The following is a 6,000-nucleotide window of genomic DNA, read 5'->3' on the forward strand; positions in this document are numbered from 1 at the left end:
CAGTGCTTTAAAATGCATTGAAGAGGGCAGCCCAGGTGGCTCAGTGGTTTAGCGCCACCTTCGGCCCAGGGCATGATTCTGGAGACCCGGGATCGAGTCCCACATCGGGCTCCCTGCAAGGAGCCTGCTTCTCCCTCTGCCTGTGTCTCTGCCTCTCTCTCTCTGTTTCTCATGAATATATAAATAAAATCTTTAAAAATATATATTAGTAATTATTTTTAAAATGTAAAAATAAAAATAAAATGCATTGAAGACACAGGAAGAAAATCATCCTAATGGCTGGATTAAAACGCCCATCAGGCTCAGGAGAGTTGCCTAAAATTATGATTATAAATCAAGATATAATAGGAAGTATGAAACATTGCTTCAGTTGGCTCTTTGGACTTTTTGCCTCTGGTTGAGCCAGGCCAACTGTTTAAAACTACTCTCCAAAGCCATTGGATCAGAACCATTACTGACAGAGCCCTGGATTCTGCATTTTTCACAAAGCTTTCAGGTGATTCTTTTTTTTTTTAATTTTTATTTATTTATGATAGTCACAGAGAGAGAGAGAGAGGCAGAGACACAGGCAGAGGGAGAAGCCGGCTCCATGCACCGGGAGCCCGACGTGGGATTCGATCCCGGGTCTCCAGGATCGCGCCCTGGGCCAAAAGCAGGCGCCAAACCGCTGTGCCACCCAGGGATCCCTCAGGTGATTCTTAAACACAAAGAAGTTTAAGACTCACTGGTATAAAGGAACTGACAATCCTTGACCTCATATTTCCCAAAGAGTATTTCTACCAATCTGCTAAAAGAATATTCACTAGGTCAGAGATGAGGCCATACCTGCATCAGTGGACATTTGGAAGAGGAACTTTGGATGATGCTGGCAGAGAGGTAGTGATGGAGCTGGATATACTGCAGAAACAATATTCTGGAAGATCTTGCTTGCCTCTTAGTTTCCCCCACATCTTTTCTTTATGGTCCAGGCACTACTTGAAATCATTCCATACCTTGTTCTGAGAGAAACACTTAAGGCAGACCTGAGAATATTGTATTAGGTAAGAGCGGCCAAGTTCCATCACTGGCTCATGGGGCCGACTTACTCGTTGTGAGCCCAAGCCACTCATCCAACTTAGGGATTTGTGTGAACCAGGTCATTTCTAAGACTCACCTCTAAGACCCTAGCATGATAGAAGCCATGTGATCTTGCAGAAAGGACACCGGACCAGGCCTCAGAAGCCTGGGCTCAGTCCATGAGCCCCATTTCTAAGTTTCCGACTTTAAGTAAGTTCCTAATGTACCATTTTTGAAATTTTGAAATGGGCATAATAAATTTATCATCAAGAGATTTTTGAGAATGAAATGAGAAAATGAGATCAAAAGCATTCTGAGACACTTATAACAATAAAGTGTCAGACATGATCCCATGTATCTGAGTATAAGCCTTGCTACAATGAACATCTTTGGTGCATTTTTGGGTGTGCATCTGGTTATTCCAAGAGACAGTATTACTGGATAAAAGGCGTTATTCCAAAAAGTGGAATTTGGGGGACAAGAGCTATGACCATTTTTAAGGCCTGTGATACAAATCGCCAAAGTGCCCCCTGCAAAAATTGTTCAACTTTACCTTGAACGGGGGATGCCTGGGTGGCTCAGTGGTTGAGTGTCTGCCTTCAGCTCAGGCTGTCATCCCGGGGTCCTGGGATCGAGTTCTGTATGGGGCTCCCCATAGGGAGCCTGCTCTCCCTCTGCCTGTGTCTCTGCCTCTCTCTGTATGTCTTCCATGAATCAATAAATAAAATATTTTTAAAAAAATCCACCTTGAACAAGCATTGTATTTGAGTGCTATTTCCTATCACTCTGGTTGACCCTGAGTATTATCTTTTATCTTCATCTTTCCAAATTTGGTCTTGAGTTTTAATATTTCTGAAGTCTCTGGTGGTGTTGATGTTTGAAGCATGTGATGATAATGTTTGCATCTCCTCTTTATTGCATGGATTCTTTTCATGAGACAACACCCAGGAAGCACTTACACAGGTTGAGAAGTATAGGGAGACTTCCAGAAATGCCAGCTGCCGTCCTGCAGGCCCTGTTTTTCTTTCTCTGATGATCTGATGGCATGGCCAGTGGTCTCCAAGTTTGTCACTTCACTCATCACTCTTTATGGCATTTCCTGACACATTAAAAAAAAAAAACTTCTATTTTATGGTAGTCAAAACATTTGAAGCATGAGCTTAGAGAGAGCTAACGTTTATAATGCCATAAATATATTCCTTATCACATTTATAGCATGAATTCTTCCCTTCACCCACCTCCATGCACACTCTTAAAAATGTATGTTGGGACAGTTTACATTGCATGGATATTGGTGGTTTCTCCAATTTTTGAAATCCTTGTCACATGTTGAGCAGCCTAGCCCCATTTTCTCACGTGGACATCATTGACGCCAAGTTTCCCGTGGATATTAGTTTAGGATGTTTTTTTTCTTGCTGACTTCCTTATGATAAACATTCTTTTCTATTTCGTGAAGGTTTTCAAATTTAAGGAAATATTGTAGGTTTTAGCCTTCCTGTCATGTCATCTCCGTTTTTCTCTTCTTGATTTTGTATGATTATCTTGTCTTTAATCCTCTCATTATCTTTCTCAAATGGTATATCTATTTCCATTCCTTCAGAAATTATTTATCAAGGACCTACTAAATTCTGGGCATTTTCTCAGGTGTTGAGGATGCAATGGGCAAAAAAATGGACAGCCTCCCTATGCTCGTGGTATGAATATGGTCTAGTGTTCTCTGCATTGTTAACTGTTTCTCAGAGAAAGAGGTATTTGTCAAACTTTTTCCCTTTTAATTTATTAATATGTGCATTTGCCTTCATGATTTCCTATCTCCTATTTTCTCCTATTTGTTCCTGAACTTGGCTCTAACATCCTTTCTTGAATGCTTTATGTCTTTATTTTTTCTTAGTAGACGCTAAAAGAATTCTAGGCTATAAGTTAGATCCTGACTGTAGCTTAAGTTCATTTGCAGAGTTCTTTTTTTATGCATTTAACTTTTTCTGATTCTTAAAGGATCGATCTTCGCATTTATAAATCCTCTCATGCATGTGCTTCTAGATAGCTTCTCCTAACTGGATATATGACAGTTTTTAATTTTTATTTTTAAAGCTCTTTAATTTATTACTTTAATTGAAGTTTATTTTAGACTGCATCAGATAAGGACCGAATTTTACTTTTTAAAGCATTTTAGGTGACTAACCCTGTTCCCAGCATTATTTATCAAATAATTCTTTCTCCACTAATTTATGATGTTACTGTTTTCATGTCAAGTTTTCTATGTCTCCTGTCTGGCTGAGCAGCCTCCTTTATTTAGTTGTGCTTATTTTTAATCATTCTAGGTTTATAATATGAGTTAAGAGTTCTGTCTATTTTTTCAGATTATCTTTGAAATCGCCTTCAAATATATATTTAAAAAATCCAATAGAAAGTTAGAGGATTTTCATTGGACCTATAGTTAATTTGGGATAAAAATGTGATATTTACAACTCAGATAAATTTTTCCTCCAGAAATATGGCAGCTTTTTCCAAATCTCTCCAGTTTTTTATCTTTAGATGTCTTTTATAGTTTACTTTTGCTTTTCTTGAATAAGTACTTATATTTTTTTGCTAAGTTTATTCCTGGATATATGATATGTATATATACACATACCTATATATTTGTACATGTATACATAATATATGTTTGTATGTACATACACACATGTAGACACATATATGCAGTGGGTCTTTCTGCTTCTAAGTCATTAATGGTCATTAATAAGGAAGTTAATAGGGATCCCTGGGTGGCCCGGCAGTTTGGCGCCTGCCTTTGGCCCAGGGCGCGATCCTGGAGTCCCGGGATCCAGGCCAGTGTCGAGCTCCCGGCATGGAGCCTGCTTCTCCCTCTGCCTGTATCTCTGCCTCTCTCTCTCTCTATGTCTATCATAAATAAATAAATAAATAAATAAATAAATAAATAAATCTTTTTTTTTTTTTAAGGGAAGTTAATAGGGGTGCCTACCTGGCTGAGTCAGAAGAACATGTGATTCTTGGTCTCAGGGTTATGAGTTTGAACCCCACATTGGATGTAGAATTACTTAACATAAATACAATTTCAAAGGAATAAGAAGGTTAATAACTTGTTCATAACCATTTAATTACATCTTACAACCTACTTTAAAAAAAAAGACTTTCTGTTTTAGAGCAGTATTAGGGTTACAGCAATATTGAGCAGAAAGTACAGAGTTCTCATAGACTCCTGCCCTCAAAACATACATAGTCTCCCCCACTTAAGTATCCCACACTGATATATTATTATCACCCAAAGTCCATAGTTTACATTAGAGTTCATTCTTGGTGTGGTCCATTCTTTGGGTTGGGACACAGCTACAGTGAGATGCATCTGTCATTTTAGTGCCATACAGAATGATTTCACTGTCCTTAATCCACTGCCTATTCATGTCTCCCTCCCCCAATCCCTGACAATCACTGAGCTTTGTACTGTCTCTTTTTTTGCCTTTTCCAGAATGTGATATAGTTGGGATCATATAGTCTGTAATCTTTTCTATTGTCTCCCTTCACCTATCAATACAAATTTAAGTTTCCTCCATGTCTTTTTGTGGTTTGATAATTCATTTCTTTTTAGCACTGAATAACATTCCCTGGTCTGGAGGCACCATTCACCTACTGAAGGACACATTTCTTGCTTCCAAGTTTTGGCAATCATAAATAAGGCCTCTAGAAACATCTGTGTGCACATTGTTGTGTGGACTTTAAGTTTTCAACACCTTTAGATAAATACAAAAGCTGGATTATATGGTAAAAATATGTTTAGTCTGTAAGAAACTGTTAGACTGTCTTCCAAAGTACTGTACTGACGAAGTTTTGGAATAGAGGTGAGGTTTGGTGGGGTGAGGTCAGAAGCCGATGGCCAAGAAAGAATTCTTGAGACGTCTTTGGTGCAAAATGGTGGTTTTAATAAAGCAGGAGGACAGGACCCGTGGGCAGGAAGAGCTGCTGCCCTGGGCCTGTGAGGGGAGGCTGATTATGTACCTGGGAGTTGGGAGAGGTTTGAGGATAGCGTACTCTCTAAGGAATTTTGGAAGCAAGGTTTCCAGGACCTTGAGGGTGCTGGCTATTGTTGGGAAAAGGTCACTTATTACCATCTAATAAAACCTGAGTCACAAGACCCTTCAGGTGTGTATCCAAGAGCCATGTGCTTGGGGGATGATCACCAACACGTAACTTGGGGGTTTAGAGATAAAGGAAATTTCTAAAGGAATTTTTATATGTTAAAGTAGACTTACAGGATCCTGGGTGTCTAGCTAAGATTGTCTTTTGCCCTTAGCAGAGTATTAGTATTGAGGCAGTTGAGTCTGTAGAAGAAGGTCACTGTGCGTGTTTCAAGGACTTGTCAATGTGCTGTCCCAGGGTTGTGCTTTGTCCTCAGCTAGCTCTCTCTTCCCCCATCATGTACCATTTTGCATTCCCATCAGCAATGAATGAGAGTGCCTGTTGCTCCACCTCTTTGCCAGTATTTGGTGTTGGCAGTGTTCTGGATTTGGGCCGTTCTGATTGTTCTGGAGTGCTGTGTCACCCTGGTTTTAATTTGCACTCTCTAATGACTCATGATGAGGAGCATATTTTTATATGCTTATTTGCCACCTGTATACCTTTTCTGGCGAAGTGTCTGTTAGGGTCTTTAGTGCATTTTTTTGCGTAAGGTCTTTTGCTTTCTTATTGTTGAGTTTTAAGACTTCTTTGAATATGTTGAATACCAGTCCTTTATCAGATGTTCTTTTTTCTAGTTTTAATTCTAATTTCAGTTGGATACCTTGGGATTTCTGATAGATATAGTCCCTTAACAATAAACAATTTCTCTTGTAAGTTATTTCTTTCACATGTCTTATTACATTGACTTCAAAGTCTAGGACAATGTTGAAGAGGGGTGGTGGCCATAGGCATCCTCTCCTGGTCTTACCT

Source organism: Canis lupus, chromosome 24, assembly GCF_048164855.1.
Source record: "Canis lupus baileyi chromosome 24, mCanLup2.hap1, whole genome shotgun sequence".
Classification (NCBI taxonomy): domain Eukaryota; kingdom Metazoa; phylum Chordata; class Mammalia; order Carnivora; family Canidae; genus Canis; species Canis lupus.